The sequence below is a fragment of the Rattus norvegicus genome, chromosome 7 (genome assembly GCF_036323735.1).
Source record: "Rattus norvegicus strain BN/NHsdMcwi chromosome 7, GRCr8, whole genome shotgun sequence".
Lineage (NCBI taxonomy): Eukaryota > Metazoa > Chordata > Mammalia > Rodentia > Muridae > Rattus > Rattus norvegicus.
In genome coordinates, this window is record NC_086025.1 from 12,384,344 (window position 1) to 12,409,711 (window position 25,368).

The window sequence follows — 25,368 nt, forward strand, 5'->3', positions numbered from 1 at the left end:
AAGACAAAACAACCAGAGAAGAAAAAGAGCCAAAGAAATAACACGAGAAACACACACACACACACACACACACACACACACACACAGAGAGAGAGAGAGAGAGAGAGAGGAACGCCATAAAAAATGAAACTGCAAGCCATAAGTTATGTACAGATGACTTGTAAGGAAAGAAAAAAATCTCCTGACTTAACATTACAAAGAACCTTCAGAGATACTGTAGAGTTCCTTTGACATTGGGAAGACTATGAGACAAAGAATATCCTAAGAGTCTACTGAGTTCCTTAGGTGTTGGCTGTCTGTTGCTGGGCCTGAGACCTGCCCATAAGAGTGGTTTGCTTCCCCAGTGAGTCTAAACTTTTAACCTCAGAGTGGCCTCTGTCCCAGCCTTCCAAACGTCTGGGACTAAAGCCTGTGGGGCACTGTATTGGGCTAGCCTTAGCTACTGTGCATCACTGAGGGCAAGGGAGTTCAGAGTGATGGGTGGTTGGTTGAGAATTGAACAATCATCTGTTCCCCCTGGTAGGGAAACAAGGACAGACCAAAGGATTTGTCCAAGCCTTGAAGAGAAAACTTAGTGAGATTGTTGACTCTACTTACAAGGGGTAGAGAGAGGGCTACTTACAGAAGCATAGAGGACACAGACAGCTAGCTATTCAGGGAAAAACCCACCCTACTTCTGACAGGCCATGAGAGCTGCATCCTTGGTGCTCCTTATAAAGTCTTCTCTCTCTCTCTCTCTCTCTCTCTCTCTCTCTCTCTCTCTCTTTCTCTCTCTCTCACAATTATTCATTACTACTTATATAATGTTGTGAATCTTGCAACTTTCAGGAGTTTCCTGACATTTGTGAGGTGTTTATCTGGGTTTGAAATCACCACTCGAACCAAACAAATACTGATCTGTTAAGTAAGCATAGATTATTGAACACACACCTTAATACTACCTCAATACTGGATAACTAGGACCTCAAAAAAAACCTCTGGGCCCCCCAACTGCAGTATTAGTCTGCTCTCAATGTAGGGTTTTAAAAGGAAAAACCAGGTTCAAAAGTTTAAAGTGAAAGGAGGAGAGCAGTTGGCTAGGCAAAGTACTGTCAGCTTCCCTTTAAGCCTGAGTCTTGAGTAAGGTAAGTTGGGTGGTGGACAGGGGAATTTCAGAACATTGAGGTAACAGAGAATAAATATTATAATCATAACTCTTCAGCTTCTTAGTAGCATTCTTCAATGTCAGCCACAAAAACCTCAGTGAGCTCATATGTGCAGGAAGGGCTGCTCAGTGGCCAGCTCTGATTCAAGGTATTTTAGACATAACCATTCGTGTTGTCCTTTGACTCGATGGGTCCAACATAAAGCTGTGTAATTCTTTTTTTTTTTTATTTTCTTTTTTTTTTTTTTTTTTTTCCGGAGCTGGGGACCGAACCCAGGGCCTTGCGCTTCCTAGGCAAGCGCTCTACCACTGAGCTAAATCCCCAACCCCTAAAGCTGTGTAATTCTTAAGATTAGCAAATCTGTATGAGGATACAGAACATTCAGAGCATACAGAACATAGCAGGGTATGTGGTCAGGATGTCCTTGAGCCAAGTCACTTCTTTAGCAGTGACTTGCAGGCCTGTTACAGCAACAATATGAGCTGATAATTGAGATTTGTTTACTTCTTAAGTCTTAAAGCCTCTCTCTAGACTCAAATGTTTTGGGTTGGGGGAAATTGCTGTACTACCAAGGTCCAGCCTCTGCTGTCAAACAGCCCCAAGAATGGGGTGTCTGGGAGCAGTGAAAGAACGACTCAAAATCAAATCAAGGGTTACAAGCTGACAGTCTGAGACAGCTCTGTGTGTGTGTGTGTGTGTGTGTGTGTGTGTGTGTGTGTGTGTGTGTCCAGAAAGCTTTCTCTTGCTATGTAAAAACTCTCTGGATAGCTCATCTCTTGCAGATCGAAGTCCAGTCTCTTCTTTTTATCTCAATTATAAAAAGGTTCTCTTTTGATTATTTCATTAATCAGCATCCCATGATCCCAGCCTCTTGATTCTCAGGAGACAACAAGCCCATTTAATTTAATTGCAAAAGAATTCAGAGATCTGCCTGCCTTTGTTAAGCACAGACAATAAGCTAGCTCAGTGGGATCCTGCCCTGAAATTGCTGTTCCTACCACACACCTGGGCTTGGACCCAAACTCCCTCTGTCCCAGGCTGACTTTGAACTCTGGAATCTGCCTCATAAGCTGGCTCATTGTGCAGCTGCCTTTGATCTTTTAGATCTGTGAGGCTCCTTATACAATTCATACTGCATCCTTATATTTTTTCATAGTTAAATATATATATATATATATATATATATATATATATATATATATATATATATATATATAAATGTTTTCAGAGTTTTTTCCACAGCCTTAATATCTGTCCTGAAGGTTTCAGCATTTACCATTTTTCTGAGACATATACTCACCCTTTTTTGCCTCCTGGACTTGTGCTGCTTCTAGTTATCATAGTGTTATTACCTTGGCAGGGAAAACATTTCCTAAACAAGGTACATGAAGATACACACACACACACACACACACACACACACACACACACACACACACATATAATTCATACTGACTTCATCAACCTGCATCATACTTGGGGAGTCTGACTCCAGGTGGTTCATTGTCAACATATTTAAACACAGTACAAACAGTACAATTTGGGGAAAAGTTTCCAAGACACAGTCATTCCTATTCCAACTATACAATAAAGCTTAATGTGTGATTATTTAAAAACTCCTTTTACAAAGAACATGTGACCATGAGGGTGGGTTCTCTAGTTAAAAGGCCTAGAATATAGTGTGGTCTCTGACAGATAGCGTAGAGGACAGCAGGCTATAAAATACATGTGGTATCTCTCCTAAGGATGGGTTTAACTGGGAGCTAAAGATAACAGTCTAGGTGGGAGAGTCTGGGATAAGCATTCTGAGTAATTTAAGTTAGGTTTGCAAAAAGGTCACCAGGCTGTGAACAATATTTACTCCCAGCTTTCTGGGCAGGAAAACAGGTATTTTATCTCCTCCAATGAGGAGAAGCCCCTATATGTTTAACATTCATGGTTCCCTAGTGGTCTGTGGGTGCAAGGACCTTGTTTGTGCCTTCAACAAACTGCTATTTCAGAGCACCCAGGTTTAGTTTCCAGCACTCACTTGGCAGCTAAATTTCTCAATAATTCCAGTTACACGGGATTTGATTCTCACTTATAGATCCTGAAGGCACTGCATGCGTGCGACACACATGTATACCACAACCCAGTCTAGATTCCAATCAAGATTTCATATATCTTAGTGGAATCCAAATGACTCATGGAGATGTATGTACTAGGCACTGACCCAATCCTATACCTGTAATAATAACCCTAATTTCCATTTACACACACACACACACACACACACACACACACACACACACACACACACACCATGCTCTTATCCCTCCACTGAATCTAGTGGGCAATTGCTATTGTTATCGTCACCTTACAGACTAGCACAATTCTCAGGTACTTATGAGTTCACCAATTACTCAGACCTAAAAAATGGTTCTTGTGGATGTTAACCATGAGCTTTTAATCACTGTACTCAACTCTTCTAATATACAATGTCTTTTGCCCCTGAAATTCAGTTGTCTTAGTTTTCTGCAGGGACCACCTTACTTCACAGTCCTACCTGTGGCCCCTCATACTTCCTAACTGAATCTATGGTCTTCCCCTTCAGTGAAATCATAGACTCTTCATAATGGCTCCAAGCAATGCTATCATTTTTGGTACCACTTATTTCCTTACCTCCTACTTTCTAAGTCCTCTCACGTCTTCATCTCATCTGCTTCAAGATAACTCAGTTTTGGGGTCATTGTTTTCCCTTGCAGGCTTCTCTGTTAGCTGCTGTTACTATGTTGACTTGTTAATCCCAAAGTTGCCAGGAGAAAGACTCAAATCATCATGGCTGAATTAATTTAAGCGAGCAATTAATTAAAGTAAGTTTCTTTTAATTTGTGTACACAAGCGAACTCCTGCTATGGTGGGGTTCAAGATGTCAGCGTTGGATGTGGACAAGATAAGGGTTTTAAATCTCAGGGCTAGGGAGGCTTTCCAAATGGGAGATTTGGCAGACAAATAGATGGCCTTACAAAAACAAGAATATAAGCATAACCAGTTAGCCATAATGGCCTTCTGAAACAAGGGCCTGATTGCAAGATGGCCCTAAGGTCATAACAACAGTTGGTCATAATAACTATGTGAAACAAAGACACGTCGGCCTTTCCTGGAGCAGGCAGTTTGGAACCATTTGTAGTCAAGGTTGCAGATGGGACAATCATAAGCAAGAATGAACCTCATTTGTTTTTACTATAAGATGGCTTTCAAATCCACTATGAAAGCAGACTGGTTCACCAGTTCTCCTGAAACATGTGTCCTTAATTAAAGGATTGCCATGTAGCTGTTACATTTTTGGGAGGTTCGTCTTCAAACTAGACTGCCTTGTCCTATCACTGACCAATAACCTCACTTCAGTACTGGATCTCTACGGGATGCTTGTGATTGTGTTTCTTTTGCTCATGCTCTCATTACTGTTCCCATCAGCTGGAAATGACAGAGAGCACAAGACATTTCAGATACATACATATTTCAGTAGAGTTTATGTGTGTGTGTGTGTATATATATATATATATATATATATATATATATATATATATATATCACCTTCAATATCTCAAAGGGTAGTAGGAAGATCCTCACTTGAGATCTTCACAGTGAGAAGACCATGTTTGTTTTGTTTGTTTGTTTTGATTATTGACTCATTGAGGACTGCTCTGGTGAGTATGGCTAGGAGCCATTTATTGGAGCATAGGTTACTTACCATTGGCTACACTACTGGAAACAATTGTACCCCACCCCTTCCTTTCTGGTCTTGCATGCTGTGTATGCCTTTAGCATAGGAGTCTCAGTTGTTCTAAAGCTGGAATGTGATTTATTGTAGTAACGCCTGGCTACTGATCTGTGTTTAAGAACCGGAGAAGGTAATTCAAGGTGTAGCCAAAATTCTTTGTCCTGAGTTTGAAACCTAATGCCACAAAGTAAAAGAAAAACATGAAGAGAAACACTTGCCAGCCGGGTCTCTGTGTAAACACAAAAGCCCCAAGAGAATCCAGCCTAAGTGATGCCATAGTGCTCATTTGTGAGGCTTGATACAATGTTTTGTAAGAACCTGACATCTCCAGCCCTGCTCAGAAGTTTTCCGTGCTTATCAGTCAAGTCCCTGGGCTTCTCTCCTGGAAGACGCAAGAGAGATAAACAAAGTTCAATTGTTTTTACTGGTTTTAAAAAGCCAAATGGGACACCTTCCTGCAAACTGCCAAACTTCCCTGCTATAACAGTCCCCAGGAAACCAATTCTAAGTTTTGCCAAGACTCACAGCAGGAAATTCTTTAGTGACTCTTGGGGCCTCATTAAAAGTTGACAGGCAATTCCAGCCTCCACCTCATTTGCACAAATTACAGAGCCTCTGAGGAGCAGCCCCAGAGATGCAGGCATCTGAGGCTGATGCATACGCAGCTGCAGGCTAGAATGGAGAAATCACAGCTACTCACCCTGAAGCAATGCTCCCCAGGTGGTTTTTTCCCCTTAGTTTCAACCCTAAACTTTAGTGTCTGCCTAAGAAGCAAATCCTACCGTGAAGTATTTCCCCAAGACACAAAAGTACCAGAGTCCCAAGCAGCCAAAAGGTACAGAAAGCACTGTGACATTCTGCTATGCACAGCAAGGTCTCCATGTGCCTTCCATGCTTCTGGTACACAGGGAAGTCTGTCATGCAGGGCTCTGACACCTCTTCCTCCACTGTAGGGTTCAACACCTTGTCATGGAAAAGACTCATTCAGCACTGGCCTAAGAGGACAGGATCACAGTGGCTTTCTTCAAAGATGTGTTCTCCCTGCCTCAATAGATGCTGTGCTTAGTAACTCTGTGTGTGTGTGTGTGTGTGTGTGTGTGTGTGTGTGTGTGTGTGTGTGTGTGTGTTGGGGGCAGGGGAGCAGGTGAAAGGCTGAGGCAGCCCATGAGGAGAGTGCTTGTTTGGCAGGTAAAAGGTTTAATCTCCTCATGGCAAAACAGCACAGAGCAAAACATAACAAAGCAAAACCAAAAACTCCACAGTGGTTGTCCAGAAGGCTCAGGAGGTAAGGGTGTTTGCTGCCTAATGCTATGGGCTCTGTGACCTGAGTTCACTCCCAGATAACCAGATGGTGGAAGGAGGGACCCAAACCTTGTAAGTTGTCCTCTGGTTCCACACATATGCTGTGGTATGAGCACCCACTCACCTGTGCACACATTCAGAAGATAAATAAATGAATAAATAAGCAGATGAATGCAATTTGAGAAAGAAAGAAAAGAAAATCCTCAGACAGGGCCTGGAGAGATGGCTCTCAGTGGATAGGAGTACAGACTGCTCTTGAAGTGGACCCAAGTTTGGTTTTTAGAACCCACACAGAACAGCTCACAACTGCCAGTAACTTCATTCCCTGATGGACCCAAGGACTCTGACTCCCACACATGTTGGCACACAATGCCCTTACATGTCCCCCAGACAAGGACACACATAAACACATAACTAAAGTAAACATAGATCCCTGTTTGAGCCTTGGTGGGCTGATACGGCTGCCCCTCTTAGAGCCAAACACTCGACAGTCACTTATTGTTAATACTTTGACTAGTTACATGTAGGCATTAACCGTTGTCTACTGCAGAAGAAGCTTCTCTGGCCAAGTCTGAGAGCAGCACTAATCCATGGACATGAATACAAACATTGGGAAGGAAGGAAGGTAGTTTGACAATATGGCTGTCAGTACTGGGTTTCCTTTTAAAGCCCATTGACCTCTCTCACCATGGGGTATTGGCAAGGTTTACAGTTCTGGGCTCCACCTTCTGGGAGGTAGAGGCAGGCAAGAGTATCAAGAGCTCAAGGTCATTAGTGACTACACAATGAGATTTAGACCAGCCTGGGCTACATGAAGCCCTGTACAAAAAGCAAACAATAATAAAACCTGGGGATCCAAATATAGCTTAGAAGATTATCTTGCCATTAACCTTAAAATTCAGATACCTACATCTCACATGGTTGGGGAGAGAACTGAGTCCTGTAAATTGTCACCAAACCTTTGCATGAGTGCCTACATGTACCTCCATGCCAAGCCTAAATAAGTAAATAAGTGATGATGGTGATGATGGTGGTGGTGGTGGTGGTGGTGGTGGTGGTGATGATGATGAAGACGAAGACATTAGAGAGAGTGAATGAGCCATGTGTGATTGCTGGTGCTGGGAGATAAGGATTACCTAGGGCATAGTCTTTATTTCCACATCAAGTTAATATTATTATGTGTGTGTGTGTGTGTGTGTGTGTGTGTGTGTGTGTGTGTGTGTGGAGAGAGAGAGAGAGAGAGAGAGAGAGAGAGAGAGAGAGAGAATGAATAATTATGTAGCTAAGACAGATTTGGAAGATCTTTTTGCCTTGGCATCTCAAGTACTGGGGTTATAGCCATGAGCGACCAAGTCTGCATTGTTTTAAAATATTTATGGGATACATACTATGTGCTAGAGATGAAAGGTGTTTAGAACTTAATCCCACCTTTAACAATCCCAGGCAAAAGAAGATGTCTTAGTCAGTGTTCTATTGCTGTGAAGACACACAGTGATCATAGCAACTAATATGAAAGAAAACATTTAATTGGGGTTCGCTTAGAGTTTCAGGGGTTTGGTCCATTATTGTCATGGTGGGAAACATGACGCCACGTGATGCTAGAGAAGTAGTTTAGAGTTCAATACCTGGATCTATGGGCAGCAGGAAGAGAGAGCCACTGGAACCATCTCGGGCCTTTGAAACCCAAAGCCCACTCTCAGTCCAACAAAGCCAAATTTGCTCCAAGATGGCCACACCTCCTAATCTCTTTCAGGTAGAGCCACTCCCTGGTGACCAAGCATTTCAAATACATGAGCCTATGGGAGCCATTATTCAAACTAGCACAGAAAGTGACATCATTCAGATTTTGGGAAATAAATGCATAAACACATGATAATTTTCGATTACTGGTAGTGTTTATTTTGTTCTTGGAAACTTCTCCAGACTTTTGTAAGATCATGTGTTAGAGATCCTTTGAGGAAGGGGAAAGACCTGCATAGTCCCTAATCAAAGCATATGGGGGGGGGAGAGTGGGGGATGGTTTCTCTAGAGCGGGGAATGGGTTCTGTCCTGCTTTCTGTCTGCAGCCCCGAGCACAGGTTTTGTGCACAGAAGGAGCTGACTCACGCTTAGTAGGGGAGATGGTTTGTGCTTCTGTTTATCGAGCTTCCTCTAGGTCATTTCTACGGAGAGACTCAGAAAGGCATGGACCCACACTGGGAGTAAAGCTGAATGGATTTTGCTTATTTCTAAGTGTTTCTCCAGCGACTGCATACTATTTGACATGCAGTAGGTGCTTAACGAATATCTACGGGAGGAAAGAAAAACCAGCTGTTACGTGACAGACCTTTCCTGGGGAGATGCGGAACATACATGTCTATTCGCCACAGAAAGGGAACCCTCAAAAGATCAGAGCAATGGCTGCACCGAAGTCCAACTGAGTGAATCAGTGAGTTTCTATCCGGCTTCCTAGCAAGATTATGGGTAGAGGGCACATTACAGTAGCCGGAATGACTCAAAAGTGGCTGCATCACCGAAAAGCCCTCTCTGACACGAGTGGCAACTTAGGAAAGCCCCAACCTTAGAGCCGTCTGCACAACTTTCAGGGGCCGACAAACAGCTCTCATCAGTAGAGTTGGTCAGCGTCTTCTCCCATAGCTGTTTTTCTCTCTATACAACTGGGGAGGGGTCTTAAAGAATCTCGCGAGTTTCCACTTTCCAAGATATGTGATGTTTTGGTTTCCTCTAGAGTCTCCCAAGCCTTCTCCTCTCTTCTGGAGGCGATGTTTGAATTTAGAGGAAACTGTTATGTGTCTCTCCACCTGTTCTTCCTGCTGTCACCTTCTTTGTGTCTCTTTCACAGTGAGAGCTTCCCTGAGCCTTGGAGGGGGTGATATCAACAGCCATCTGTGTCTAATCATTGGGCCGCTGTGCCACAGCAGAAGTCACGTGTTCTCAGGTGTAGGATTAACTGGTGCGGGTTGTAGGGTTATTGTAGGGCCCGCATCCGCTCCACCACAGGGCTCAGGCAGGCGGGATGCAGGAGGTTGACTGTACTTACCCCACTCCCCTGGGCTGGTGTGGGGCTATGAGAAGTCACGGACACCACTCCGCTCAGGGGGTGGGGAAGCACAGTCTGAGCAGGGGACACAGCCTGACCTGGCTCAGGGTTCCTCGGGCCTGCAAGGAGGCCAGGGCCGTCTGGTTCTCAGGTTCTTGGGCATCCAGGCATGGCTGGGATGCAACGGAAGAGCTGAGAACAGAGTTGGGGTGCACGGGGCTGGATCTAGCCCAGGACGGAGGGGGAGGACTCTGGCTGGTCTTACAGGGAGAGTCTTTGACTGGACTGTGGTGGCAGGCTGTAGGCTTGGTGGTGGAGGTGGCTGTAAACTCAGGAGGCTTCCTACAAGAGATTAGATGGCAGCTCTGTAGGTGAGGAGCTTCTCTACGGCTCCCATGGCGGATCCCAATAAAAAGAGACAGTCTGTGGTTTCAAAACATTTATTGTCGGGTTGAGGATTTAGCTCAGCGGTAGAGCGCTTGCCTAGCGAGCGCAAGGCCCTGAGTTCGATCCCCAGCTCCGAAGGAAAAAAAAATTTATTGTCATGGTGAAAACTGGATGAGTAAAACTGTACCCCACTTCCCAGAGTGGGCCTGCGATTAAATACTTTTTGCAGGGAGGAGTGTCTGGGAAGAAAAGGTGATTGGCTAAGCCTCCAGGCCTTTGGGTATCTCATTATAATAGAGATCTGTCTTGAGCCTAAGTGACACAGGTCACATCCTCTACCTGTAGAGGGGCTTGGGGCACTGCCCTTACGTGACTGATGGCTACAAATCTATGGAGGGCTGCGGCTAGTGACCATCCTGGTTTTCTAGGAGTTAGGTGAAACGCCTACCCTTTCAGGGTCACCAGGGTTTCAAACTTTCTCAACCAGGAACCAAGATGCCTTTCGCAGTCCCAACTAAGGAGCGTTATCAGTAGTTATGAGTCTCTGTTGTGCACAATTCACTGTAAAGCAAGTGTCTTTTGATGATTGGACGAGGCCGAGGGCAGCTTCGACCTGGAAGGCACATCACATCCACCTATTAAGTAAGCAATAGCAAGCAGTGGCTTTCCCCTGCGACACGTGACCCCTCACCTCGGAGTCGTTCCTGCCTTATAGCACCAGATGTGAATTCAGCGCTCCGGGCAGTTCTTAAATTGGAAAGCTGTTGAACTGGACTATTGCATAAACACGTGCACCCTGCCTGGCATTTCAGTATCTTTACCCCCAAAATCCCGAGCTAAGCAGGACTACTGGGGAAAATGCTCCCTTACCAGCTCACAGAGACCCTTCAGGCACCATGAAAGCCATCCAGTAGAGAGGGAGCTTCCAGGTCAATCCCAGCTTTATTTTTCTTTATCAAAGCCTTTGGTATCTGTATTGCATAGTTCTGCGTGCAGCCAATCTCAATGGTAATAATGGTCTTGATAATCTATAGCCTATAGGCTCTGGGGCCTCTCTGATCAATAACTCATAGGGAGGTAGCCCACCTCTGGTGATGAGGGCTACCTACATTCAGCAACTTAATGGCCTCTGGGAGCCACCTCTCCCACATATGCAGGGCACCTCTGAGCTTAAGCTCTTTTGTTGTTTTCTCTCCCCTCGCATTTCATTAAATGTCTTTTTAATGCGTAAGCCATTAAAATTATTCTACTAATGAGGTGCATATACTTTGATCTCTGCCTGCTCTCTGTGACTCAGGATGCAAATATAACATTTATTTTTAGTAAGGGTCATTAATTCTCTGTGTTGGGCCCCCTGGACTCTGTCAGTGTTTGCCCTCTGCCGAGCCTCACTGTGCATGTGAAAGCCTTTGTTCTCTTGTAGGAACATCTTGGCCTTCCTGTCTGCCATAGTGGGTAGCCAGCACCTGAATGCTAGATCTTTTGATCTCAGCTTTTGTTTCACTTTCTGTTTCTCCACTGGGCTTCCACTCAGTGGTTGGGGTATATATTCTGTGAACCCAGTAAAAGCTTTGCCATTCATTTTCTCGAAACGATAGGGACCGGAGTCTGTGTGTTTCTTCTTAAATCTCGCAGGCTTGCGCCCGGTTCTCAGTATCCTGATGGTGCAGGCATCGTCATCTTTGAAAGTTTTATACAATACATTTTGACCATATTAACTCCCAACTCCTTCTCTTAAATTCTTCTCAGATCTACCCCACCCCTTACCCCCTAAGCTTCATACCCTCTTTTTAAATTTCATTAAATAGGTCCTCTGACTCCATTGTAGGTGGCCCAACACCCAGAAGGATATAGACACCCTGAGTAAGACATATGCATTCTCATCCACCATGAGTAAAACAGTTCAGACAAGCAAGGACTGTCTCCTTCCTCAAGGATCACCACAGGGGTTCAGGAGAGGCTTTGCCATAGAGAGTAGCACCTACATGTCCCATAGAAGGCTTCTCCTTCCAACCCCGTTGTACTTTAGCACTCACTTGGGAACTAAACAGGATCCCACCTTATCCCAGGCTCAGGGACCACCCTCAGACCCCCTTTCCCAACTCCTCGAGATCCCTAGTGGCCTCTGGGTACATGGGAGTTTGAGAACCACAGCACCTGTCCCAGAACTCACTGTCTCTTGCCCAGAAGAACATCAACTGGGATCCCTATCCTAGCCTGTGTTCCGCCTTCCCTGACGTTCCGGTCCCTGCTGCAGTGGAAATGGAAACTGACAACGTCTGGCTCTTACACTCTCTCCATCACCTTTTCCATGATGTCTCTGAGCCTAGGGGGCGGGGCATAGATGTCCCATTTGTGGCTGGTTGCACTTCACAGATACTTATTCTCTGCACTTTGACCAGTGGTGAGTTTTTGAAATAACAGCATTCGATACACAAAGAAAATTCTCTGATGACCTCTGTGGTGGTTTGGATGAGAATGCCTACTATAGGCTCATTGCACTGGCTAGTTATATGTGAATTTGACACAAGCCAGAGGAATCAGAGAAAAGGGGTCCTGAATTAAGGAAATGCTTGCCCTGGCAAGCCTATAGGGCATTTTCTTTATTAGTGACTCATAGGGGAGGGCCCAGCTCATTACAGGTGGCCCATGACCAGGCTAGTGGTCCAGGTTTTTAATAAGAAAGCAGGCTGAGCAAGCCAATAATCAACACTCCAAATGATCTCTGCATCAACTCCCGCCTCCAGGTTCCTGCCCTGCTTGAGTTCCTGTCCTGACTTCTTTTGATAATAAACTATATTATGTGGAAACATAAATTGAGCAAACCCTTTTTATCCTTTAGTTGCTTTAGTCACGGTGTTTCATCACAGCAATAGTAACCATAACTAAGACACTCAGATATTTGAACGTTTAATCATCAGTTGATAGACTGATGGAAAGGATTAGGAAGGGTGGCTGTGTTGGAGGAGGTGTGTCTCTGACCATAGGCTTTGAGGTTGCAAAAGCTCATGCCAGGCCCAGTGTCTCTTTTTTTGCCTGCTCTCTGTGAATCAGGATAGAAAAGTCTCAGCTACTGCTCCAGTGCCATGCCTCTCGGCTTCCCAGCATGACAATCATGGGCTAATCCTTTGAAACTGTGAGCAAGCCCCCAATTACATGCTTTCTTTTGTAAGAGTTGCCTTGGTCATGGTGTCTCGTCACAGAACTAGAACAGTAAATAAGACAGCATCTAAGATTTGTGAGTTCCCGACTGTGGGTTCTTGTCCAGATTTTCAGTACGAGGCATGTGTTTCCTTCTGTAGAACAGAACTTAAATCCAGCCAGGAAGTGGTTGGATGTTCCGTAACACTTGTGCCACTATTATACCAATGGACCACCTTGCAGTATATGATATCTAATCTACAACACAGAAAGCTTCCTGGTCCATAGTCAGTTGATTTCTCCATGTCTTGAGACCAGTGTGAGTTGTGTCTTTAGCAGGGGAGCTGTACCATCAAGTCCTGGTGCAAGCATAAGAGGAATATCAATAGCCTGAATTGTCTTAGAGGAACCTTTTTTTTAAAAACCCATTCTTTCTTTCAATTAGCCCATGTCCACTAGGTTCGCACAGTGGGTGAAGGTACCACTGGACACAATTGTCTGCGGCCCAGTTCTGCACATCCATGTAAGTGAAATGACTGCCCTGTCTCAATCAATTCTCCATAGGCATCCATGCATAATACTGATTTAGATGAGCCCCTTGACTGTGGCTTCACCTGTTGCCCACTTGCTCTAAAATGCTTGTGTAAGAGATTTATGGCAGTGTCCAAATGAGTGAATGAGGGGGTATTTACATCCCTCAAGGGAGAGGGAATATTTGTACCCCTCAGAGACATCCATAGGCCCTCTAAAGTATTTATGAATCACTTACCGGGCGAGTCAATTTAAATAATGCCTGGTCATAACATCCACCTGCTGAGGCCACAATTTGACATGATAACTGGATGGGTTATAGGCTGTCCAGATGTTTTATAGGAATGCCAGTGGTTCTCGCTGTTTTCTAACCCATGTTGACTCCCCCGTGACCAGGATATTTATGAACTCAATGAGCAGCCTTTGTGGCACCAGAGGACAGATGACCCATGTTTTAGCAAGGGCATCTGCTTCTTGATTTCCTTGCCATCTGTGTGCTAGGCACTTATGGGGATGGGCGATGTCCCTTCTAATACTTTATCTAGCTTAGCTATTGACTCAGTTACCGGAGGGATTTGGCGGCTGAAATGACACTGGCTCCAGGATACACTATGTGGTATTGGTGACAGGATATACAGACACCGTACCATTCTGTGGTTAACATGCATGCCACTTTTGTAGAATTTGATTCTGTGATGCCACCGAGAGCAATTGGTCAGAAGGTCTCCACCTTAACTGAATAAGCTACTTTCATGGACTCCGAGTGAAGGGTTCTCTGCCTTTTGTGATGGCTTGTATGCTGCTAGAAATCGTGCTCTAGCTCTGTAGTCTGAACTTCTACTCCTTTCCATGAACAAGATCAAAGTCCCACTGGAATTGTTTGCTCAAGCTGTTTCTCCAGTAGCCCCCAACTATAGTTTTCTGAGTGTATGGTAGCTTCTAACCCAAAGGGACCTGGGGATAATAGGGCATGCAACTGTTCAGCCTGTCCCACAAGGACCTTAGCCTCCTCAAAAGCCTCTTGAGACCTTCTGTCTCAGTACAGCATGGCCCTCCTCGTTATCAAGTAATGTGAAGGACAGGCAACTTGGGCAATGTGGGGTATGAAAGTCTGCTGATATACCAGGAGCCCTAAGAATACCTACAGCTCTTTTACATTTATTGACACTAACTGTTGTAGAATTTTCTCAGTAACTTTGTAAGTTATCGAATGCATTTGACCAGACCATTATATTTCAAGAATTTTACCACTGAGCCTGTCCCTTGCCCCTTGTATGGTTTGATCTCCCACCCCCATTCCTTTAGGTAAACTGTATATCTTTTAGAAGTGTTTCCAAATCTGCAAAACACTCAAACGCTTGTGGCAAGAATTCTGGAATTTTGGTTGCTTTAAATATTAGTTAAATTAAATATTAATTATATTAAATAATAAAAACCACAAATATTATAAGAATGCATTTTCATTTTAATCCCAGGTGTGGAGATATGAGGCTGCTTTGGACTGTCTGCAGCTGACTATGATTTGTCTCATGCTCTAGCAGTGGCACGTTTCTGTGATTGCGTGACATTTAGAATAAAAGTTTGAAAGTTTTCAGAATGTCTATAAATGCTAGAGCCTTGAGAGGCAGGGTTGGTGTTGTTAGTCATTTAGGGAGGTGGGTTGTGGTTTGTTAGTAGCAATGGTCAAAGAAGAAACAAAATGAAAAACATTAGATTCAAGGATTCTCTCTCTCTCTCTCTCTCTCTCTCTCTCGCTCTCGCTCTCGCTCTCGCTCTCGCTCTCTCTCCCCCCTCTCTATCCTTCTTCTTCTTCTATCTAGCATTAGAGAGTGAAACAGGGGGTGGGGGGAGATAAAGGGTAGGAAGAAGAACCCACAAAGTAGCAAAGACTAGCTACACATTTAGCATTATCTCATCCATGCAATGAAACTTTTAAACAAAGAGCAGCCAGGATGATAAAGCATGGACCGCCCACCACCCCATGTCAAATGGTGGGACTATGATGGTAATCTTGGGGAAGTAATCTGAAGGTGCACTGTTGGACATTCCACATGAAAGCAAATTACATAGATCTCAACAGTGTACAGTTCAGTAGAGAAAAGCAATTGTCTTTGGGTGATAACAAAGACAAGGCAACAATGTCTGAGCTATGTCCTAAATGATGGAATCTTCTGGAAAAATCTCAGTTGAAAGATTGAGTATTCAAACTAGGATGATCAAAACTGTGCATGGATTGGAAGAGTTTTGGCCCTTTGTTTTGTTGTTGTTTGTTTGTTTCACCAGAAGTATAGAAGCACATTTTTTTTCTATTTACTTGCTATAATTTGTTATTTTCTATGACATAGGGTCCCATGTGATCCAGACTGGCCTTGAGGAAGGCCATCTACATAACTGGAGATGACTTTGAACTCCCGATCTTTCTGCATCACTTCCTGTGTGCTGGGATCAGAAGGGTATCACAATGTCTAGCATCTCTTTCCTCAATGCAGAAATATTCAAGTCAATCTATATCAGATAAATATTACATGTTTGCATCCGTGGAGGTTTTTACCAGAAGATAGAAAAGCAACAAGTCAGCTTGAAGCCATCAGGTTCTTTCTTTGGGGAATGGAGGAAGTTAATCCTGTTCACCGTGGGGTATGTGAGAAAGGAAAGCTATGTTTCCCAATGCTGTTCTGAAAAGCACATTTACAAGGCTACAGAGTAATGCACTAATTTTAGGTAGGAAAACTGTTCTGTATGATACTATGTTCATGGATACATATTTAATTTTAATTTTACTATTACTCTTACCTCGTTTTTTCTTTTTATTATCAGACTCTTATATGTTCCAAGTTTTTGGAACTCAGGAAGGGCTTTTCAACTCACATCCTCTTTCATTTATATTCTGCTATCCCCAAGTCTTAGGGCCAGAGGGCTGAGGCTGGCCTGCTTCTTCCTTTGCTCTCAGTCCTTCCTCTGGGTCTCTCTCTCTCTCTCTCTCTCTCTCTCTCTCTCTCTCTCTCTCTCTCTCTCTTCCTCTCTTACACACACACACACACACACACACACACACACACACACACACACACTCAGAGAGCCAGTCATCATTAGCCAGGTCTGACCCATTTCCTAGATTGCCTAGGAACTATACCCTGAACTTTAGGACCTGATCCTAGGCCTGTAACTGTTTGACCTAGAGCAGCCTAGAAGAAGCCTTTTAGTGTGGACACACTAGCTCCTCTCAAGAAACCCAGGTTACAGAAGGGAAGGAGGATCCAGATTCCTTATTATTTCTTATTGGGGGGACCCACAGTAAATTACATGTATTTAGAACATTTATGCCCACACTATGGCACTTAAATGGAGGTCAGAGGACATCTTCTGGGAGCTATTTCTCTACTCCCACAGTGTGGGTCCACCAAGTCAAACAAACTCTGGTGATCAGACTTGGCAGCAAATGATTGTACCTGCTGAGCCTTCCTGTCTTTTGTATTAAGGACCTGTCCCTGCTAATTAAGGTCAAAGTTTATCACTGTCCAGACAACCTTCTGAACTTTGTGCAAAATGGTGGATTCCTTCTCTGGGGAGATTAAAAACCCGCACACGCTGCTATCTGCAGAATGTCACTTAGCCTTTGTTAGGATTACAGGTTCAACTTCCTTTCTCCCGATAGGAATCCATTCAGCTAGCACCTGAGATTCCCAGAATGCCTTTCCATGCTGGTGAAGCATCTCAGAACCTTAAGCCTGAATTCAGCCTTTGCTCACCTCTGCTCGCCTTGGATATCCCTACCCCCTTAACCTAACGCTATACAACCCTTGAATCATCCTAAGTAAAGGTGACCTGTCTCCCTGATGACAAGCTGGTCCCGGTGTGTCACCATCACTGTTGGCACTCAGGAGCAAGCCAACATCCTGGTCATGGACTCTGCTCTGCCAGCGCCAGTGACCCCAGGGGAGAAGGGAGACTCACAAGGATCCATCACTTTGGGAGTTGCATTTTATGGCTTTGGAACTTTAAAGACTTATTCTTTTGACGACTTAAGGACCTTTGCTCCTGTTCGCCTTGATTTCCCTCTCCCATCCCCCCACGCCCCACTACTCACTCACTCTGGACTCTTTCCAAACATCTGCCCCTCCTACTTCCTGTCTCTTATTTTTGTTAAGTAACCTACTCTATTTAATTAGGGCTGTTTAGGTACAGGGTTATTCACTGAATTGTGGAAACCTCCTCTTCTAGCCCCTCCCTTTTCTAGTCCTTCCCAGGTCCAGACCACTCACTTGTCACTCTTACTCCTTACAGCAATTTGTCATCTTTCTGGGGCCTGAGGAGTTCCTCTCTGACCAAGGAGGGTCAAAAGGAGGGTACCATGCATGGAAAGTGAGTAGGGGCAGCAAGGTAGGCAAGAGGAAGGATCCTGTTAGAACAGAGTGAAGGAGAGAGCTCACCATCCCTCACCCTCCAAACCTGGGGCACATGAGACCTGCTGCCACTCAGGGACAGAGAAGAGAGAACCACAGCTGCCAGCCTCCTCCTTTTCTGCACCAAACACAAGACTGTTGATAGGAGGAGCCTGGGAGGGATCCGGGGAAATGGCAAAGAGGCAGAGAGTAGCTTAGCTGTCAGGGTGGTGATTGGCATCTGTGAGAGTAATCAGGAGTTCCGGTTCTGCTTGGCTAGATGTCAAATTCCAAGTCTATATGGTGAGACTGTGTTCCCAAAGCACGACAAACAAAAGTCACCAAGAGGAAATAGCACTGTCAAGAAGGTCGAGCGCTGCTAGTGTCTGAGGATGCATCTCCTTGGGGCTTCCATCGAGGAGAGCAGCTCACAAGTGTCAGCACAGCTCAGTACTTAGGGCTCATCACCTCAGTTACACAGCCCAGCACCTGCTCCCATGGGTTGTTGCTCATCTGCATTGAGGCTCGGTGGTGGGAATCCTTCAGGGATGCAGACTAAGCAGAGCCTGCATCCCTTTTCTATGTCAGCAGAGGAAAGGAAGCCTGCTCAGAATGCAGTGAGTAACACTACACTACACCAATGCACATACAAGAGGCCTGATTACATTCAGTGGCTTATTTTAAAAATAAAAAAAAGACTTGAAAGTAGGAGGAGGGGATGGGTTTGGAAGAAATCGTTCTGAGTTGGAAGGAGACAGAAGAATGTGGGTGAATAGGATCAATAGAACACGTTGTGTGTGAGAGCTTATTAAAGAATATATATCAAAAACGTTTTAAAAGAAAGAAAATGCTCTTCCTACATTGAAACCTAGTTCAGAGTATTAAGTCCTAAATAAATGTTGATCGGTGATTTAATGCTGTAGGGGTGGGGAGAGAGAGAGAGAGGAAGAGAGAGACAGAGAGACAGAGAGAGAGACAGAGACAGAGAACACAGCAGGTGCTTTGGGTCAATCCTGAAGCCACATTGGGTTCCTTGATTTCCTGAAAGATTAGTGAAGGGCTGTGACCTAAGTCCCAGGCTCCTGGTTGAACACAGAATTTGAAGTATTAGGTTGGACCCCCATATACTCTGTCATGAAACACTTGAGTGACACAACCCCAACCCTAACCATGATGGGAGAAACAATTGGCCAAGAAATGAAGCCGTAACTTACAGAAAGGGGCTCTGAGTACCCAGAGATAGCCCAATGACAAGCTGGAGTCATTGCACAAACTGGAGGAATGAAAATCATAGCACAGGTGTGTTTTATATTCTACCTGGTGGGTACGCTGTGAATTTGTGTCTCTGGGTTTATTTTCTCTTTGATAAATAGGCCTAAATTATTCTTTTTTAATTTATAAGTTTGTGTTTATTTACATATTTTCTCTCTCCTTTTTTCTTCCCTCCCTTCTTCCACATCCTCCTGTGTGCCTCTGTGTGTGTGTGTGTGTGTGTGTGTGTGTGTGTGTGTGTGTGTTCATTGAAGGACAACTTGTAGGAGTCACTTTTCTTTTCCATGTGGGTCCCTGGGATCCAACCTAAGCTGTCAGGCTTGGTGGCAGCTACCTTTTCCAATGGAGTCACTTCCACAGCCCAGAAGTTTTTATGAAACGCATTAGTATGAGGAGTCTGGCACAGTGTATGTGATTTCTTGGAACAAGTTCCTGTCTCTAGTCTCATATCAAACTTTCCCTGACCTGGGGACCGTGTTCCCTGGTTCAGGCCCAGACATTCATGATGTACTTATAGTAGGCCAATCAATGTGTGACCACTGGGAAAACAACAAGAAACAGTCAAATCCCTTTGCACAACAGTCTTGTGGCTTCATTCTCCTTTTTGCTGACCCAGAGGATGTCCAATTAATAGAAGCTGTAGCCATCTTATATCTCAAGCATCCATCAGTCCACAGAGCCTGTGCGCAGCACTGTAGATAGGAGGCAGGTTACAGCTCACTTTCCTGGGTATGGGTTAGGGACTCTATGGAAATTTCCCTTGTCTCCTCAATCTGATTCCAAACACATGGATGGGTCTTTTTTACCTGGAGAAGAAAAAATGGTGCTGATCAACCCAGAACATCAAGTCATTCTTGCATTTATCTTGAAGTATCTGAATGACATTTCTCTCCCTTGTCTGGGAATTTTTAAGGGTAGTATTGAGCCCCAAATGTCTTTTATCACTAACACATAGCAGGTATCCCATGAATAAAGGATAACTGGGCCTGGTAGTTCATGCCAGTTATCCTAGCACTTGGGAGGCTGAGACAGTAGGATCTTGAGTTCCAGGTTAGTCTTGGCTACACACTGAGATGCTGTCTTCAAAACTACATACAGGAGTCGCTCAGGAACTACAGTAGGTAGAATGGTTTCCTATCATGCACAAGACCATAGCTTCAATCCCCAACACCATATCAACCAATCATGGAGATGTATGCTCACATGCATACACACATATGCACAAATAATTAAATGAATGTAAAAAAAAAAAAGAAACGTTAGAAAGCAGCCTTCTGCTAAAACAAGACAGTGGTTGCATCTGGTTGTCGAAGAGTCCTTCCACTTGTAGGGTTCTTCTTCCTGAGATAAGCAGCTGCCTGAGTACAGAGTCAGGAAACCTCATGTGTGACATGTTCCTTGACGAAGTGGAGCGAGAAATGGAGACAGCAGAAGTAGCTGTCATACATGATAAAGACAACCACACTGGTACCTTAAGACTATGTACTAGACACCCTCTGAGAGGAGGCTCAGCTCCAGCCTAAATCCATTGCTGATCAGGTGCTGGGAAGAGTGTGGTGGGCAGAACACACAGGTCATCTGCTCTTGTGGACCAATGTAGAGAGGAGAGAGGTAATCAGTTCTCAACAACAGTGAAGGAGAGTGAGGAGGGGAATTTGTTGGTTATCAGAGCAGGAAAACATCGTCCTCAGAGACCAGGGTGGACTGGGCAGCATGCATGTCATGCAGAAAACATACTTCATTTGAGGTATTCTGTTCCTGAGCTGGTATGACGGTTAATCTTATATTGATAGGATTTAGCAAGAATCACCAAGATTCTAAATCTCTGGGCATGTCAGGTAGGTATTATTGCGATGTGGTTAATTGAAGTAGGAAGATCTATCCAAAAAGTGAGTGCTGCCACTCTATAGAATGGGGTCCTAGATTTCATACAAATGAGACAGAGAGCTGAGCATAGGCTATCTCCCCACCCCCTTCTCTGATTCCTGACTTTGAATGCGACCAACCAACCAGACTAATCAGCAGCCTCAAGCTCCAGACATCGAGCCTTCCCTGCTGTGACAGAATTCACAAATGTAATCCGCAATCATTCCTTCCTTCTTCCCTTCCTTCCTTAAATTGCTTTGTTTAAGTATTTTGTCCCAGTAATGTGGAAAATAATTAATACAGGAAGGAAGGGAGCAAAGGACTCACCAACCAGAGGGACATATATACAAAAGACCTGAGGTCAGAAGGTAATTTCTCATCCAGGAAAGAGAAAATATCATTAGGACAGGATACACAGGATGTACAGTGGCTCAAGATGGTAAGAAGGCAGACAAGGCTCCACATTGGAAGGACTTTCCTCCATCTTCCCAGCAACCCAGCCCATACTCAACTGTGGGATACAGAAGACGATGATATGGTGATGAACAGGGCAGGAGGGCTCCAAGGATGCCACCCACACACCTGAAAAATGTATCTTAGGAAAATTGAAGAAGAATAATCTGCATTTTATAGAGATGTTGTGATTCACAGTGTCCAGTCCAAGGTAAGAGTAATTTACTTGCTGTACTTTAAATAGGAATTTTTATTTTTAATTGTATGCATGAGTTCATGTGTGTGTGTGTGTGTGTGTGTGTGTGTGTGTGTCTGCTGGTCTGCTGAGAGACAGACAGACAGACAGACAGACAGACAGACAGAGGGAACCTACGGAAGTCTGAGGCTTTGGGTTCTCCTGGAGTTACAAGCAATTGTGAGAACCCTGTTCTAGGAACCCACATAGAGCAATATGCATGCTTGGCCACTGAGCCATCTTCCAGGCCCTGTTACCTATTTTTTGTTTGTTTGTTTGATTGTTTTATTTTCATTTAAGTTTTTGTGATAGTACATTTATTTACTTATTTTAAGTGTGTGCATGTACATGTATGTTATGTGTAGGTATCTATGGCTCAGCATGTGTGTGAAACCAGAGGACAATTTACTAGGTTTGGGTCCCTCCTTCCACCATCTGATTATCTGGGAGTGAACTCAGGTCACAGAGCCCATAGCATTAGGCAGCAAACACCCTTACCTCCTGAGCCTTCTGGACAACCACTGTGGAGTTTTTGGTTTTGCTTTGTTATGTTTTGCTCTGTGCTGTTTTGCCAAGAGGAGATTAAACCTTTTACCTGCTAAACAAGCACTCTCCTCATGAGCTGCCTCAGCCTCTTACCCACTCCCCCGCTCCCCCACACACACACTAAACACAATATCTATTGAGGGAGAACACATCTTTGAAGAAGACCCTGCCTTCCTGACCTCTTAGAGCTATGGCTTTAGTCAGGTAAAAGGGACAGTGCTGAATGAGTCATTTGCATGACAAAGTGCTGAACAGCACAGTGGAGGAAGAGGCGTCAGAGCTCTGCAGGACAGACATCCCAGGAGCACAGAAGTCTTATGGAGGCCATGCTCCGTCTGGCAGTGTCAGTGTTTTCTATAGCATTTGGCTGCTTGGGCCTCTAGAATCTTTGGGTCTTTGGAAACAGAGGGGCATCTACAGTACTTTTTACTGTAAGTCTTGATTCCTAAGCAGACACTCGAGTAGAAATTAAGTGGAAAACCACCTGGGGAGCATTGCTTCAGGGTGGGTAGCTGTGATTTCTCCATTCTAGCCTGCAGCTGCGTATGCATCAGCCTCAGATGCCTGCATCTCTGGGGCTGCTCCTCAGAGGCTCTGTAATTTGTGCAAATGAAGTGGAGGCTGGAATTGCCTGTCAACTTTTAATGAGGCCCCAGATGTCACTAAAGAATTTCCTGCTGTGAGTCTTGGCAAAACTTAGAATTGGTTTCCTGGGGACTGTTATAGCAGGGAAGTTTGGCAGTTTGCAGGAAGGAGTCCCATTTGGCTTTTTAAAGCCAGTAAAAACAATTGAACTTTGCTCATCTCTCACGTGTGTTCCAGGACAGAAGCCCAGGGGCTTTGACTGATAAGCACAGGGAACTTCTGAGCAGGGATGGAGATGTCAGATTCTTACAAAACATTGTAACTGCCTCGCCATGATTGCCACAGCATGACATGGAGTCTCCTGGGAGTTTTTCTTTTAAGCAGAGACTTGGTTGAAAACTTTTCCTTTTCATGTTCCTCCCCTCTGTGTGTGATAAGACCCAGGACCCTTAGTGTGCTTAGCAAGCACAGTCCTACTGACCCACACTCTCTACCCTTGCCATTTCTTTAAACAGGGCTATTTCTTTCTTACATTAAATTCTTTATATAATAGAAGCTCATTGCCCACTCCCCACCCCTTAGTCCTATTTCACCTTGTTCTCTGGAGAGCAAAGTGCAGAAAGGATAAAGACACAGCAAGAGTTCTGGCTTCCAAGTGTTTCCTGAAAATGAGTTCAGTGGAGACTTGAGAATGAGACCACATATCAACAGTCCTTGCCTGGCCTGGGATAGAACAGAACGGCCAGCATACCTGTAGCTTTACATATAGACAACCTCTGACCTAAACAGGCCAGCCCAATGTTCAGTGAAGCACTCGGCAAATGTCATCTGGTACACACAGTCATGAGGATATGTGCATTAATGCTACCAGTTACTATGACAACATGTAAAGGGGCAGTCACTTCAGCCATGAGCTTGCAAGATTAGAAGAAACACCCTTCAAAAGTGTCCTTTTGACCTCGAGGGCCTCAGATGAGGATCTGTTCTCCGTTCTTTGGCAAAAGGATGAGGTTCTAGAAAAGCCATGCATGCCATATACTATACTGAAATATCCACATCAAAAACGCTTGCATTCTCTGTCTCCTCCTGAGGTAGATAGTAAAAATGACATGGTCAAAAGAACATTGTATTTGGTTCTTTCTGTTTGCTTTATAAGCATGCTGTGCTAACTTTGGCTTCCCCTGCATTTCGGACATGGCTTTTCTTCCCCATTTTATTCTGTGCATCTGCTGAGATTACAGCTTCTCTGTCCTGAGGAGAGTTCTTTTTAAAATTTCAGTAAGATTGTCCTTGAGCTTCCATTTAAGTTTATTCTTAAATTCTTTTATTAATTAATCTAAAAGCCCTCAAGAAAAGACCCCTGTATCCCCTATGTAACCCAGGATGGTCCAAGAAGGTGGGTGATGTTCCAATGAAGGCAGTGTAAAACAGTGGAAAGACAAAGATAACAGAAACCACGATATGAGTGTCACTGTGACACTCAGAGGTGTTAGGCCAGCATCCGACAGCAGGGTTTCTGCCAGGGTGGCTAGACTTTGGCTGATAGGTACAGATGTCCTCACTAAGTTTAGTCAAGAAATGTCAGTTTTGTCCCTGAACTTTCACATCACTCATTAATACATGAGAAGTATCGTACACTGTCTTAGTTAGGCTTTCGTTGCTGTGAAGAGACACCATGACCTTGGCAACTCTTACAAGGAGCAGCATTTAATTGGGGCTAGCTTACAGTTTCAAAATTCAGTTTCTTATCACCATGATGGCAGTATGCAGGCAGACACGGAGCTGGAAGAGCTGAGAGTTCTATATCTTGATCTGAAGGCAGCCAGCACAGACCATCCTCTGTAGGCTCCTTAGGAGGAGGCTCTCTTAGGAGGAACTTGAGCACTAGGAGTCCTCAAAGCCCACCCCCACAACAATACATTTCCTCCAGTACGGCTACACCTATTCTAACAAAGACATACTTCCTAATATTATCACTCCCTGTGGGTCAAGCATTCAAATACATGAGTCTGTAGGGGCCAAACGTAGCCAAATCACTATGTAGACACTCTATCTCTTTTCAGATTTATTTATTTATTTATTTATTTAGGCTTTTCATACACAGTTTCTCTGTGTAGCCTTAGCTATCCGGGAACTCAATCTGTAGATGAGGCTGGCCTCATAATCTGATTGCCTTTGCCTCCCACATGCTGGGATTAAAGGTGTGTGCCACCACTGCCCATATATTTTTTTTAAATTAACTTATTTATTTTTTTTTTTTATTTTATGCGTTTTTGCCTGCATGTATGTGTGTTAGTGCTCACAGTGGCCAGAAGAGGGCATCAAATCATTAGGACTGGAATTACAGATGGCTATTAGCAATGTTGGAAACTGAACAGGTCTTCTGCCAGTATAACAAGTGCTCTTAACAGCTGAGTCATCACTACAGTGCGCCTTCTTTTAATAAGGCATTTATTTTTCTGGATATAGAGCTGAGTGGTTGAGCTATATGGCCTTTGGTTCTATCCCAGAAACACACACACACACACACACACACACACACACACACACACACTTGCAATGAGCACAATAAAACTAATCAGAACAACATGAGAAGTTACAAATGGTTTTGTTTATGCCAAAATTAGATTCTTGAGAAAGTTGAGAAACTATTAATGATGAAACCTTTCCAAGTTCTGCAGGGGAACAAACTGGGACCAAAGAGTTCTGAATCCCCCCAG

General features: G+C 44.2%; 1 protein-coding gene across 1 annotated transcript in view; it reads left to right on the forward strand.

The window, feature by feature from the left end:
* Nucleotides 1–25,368, forward strand: part of Ftl1l5 (ferritin light chain 1 like 5) — a 576,109-nt gene that overhangs the window by 88,940 nt on the left and 461,801 nt on the right. The gene's annotated exons all lie outside the window — the stretch shown is intronic.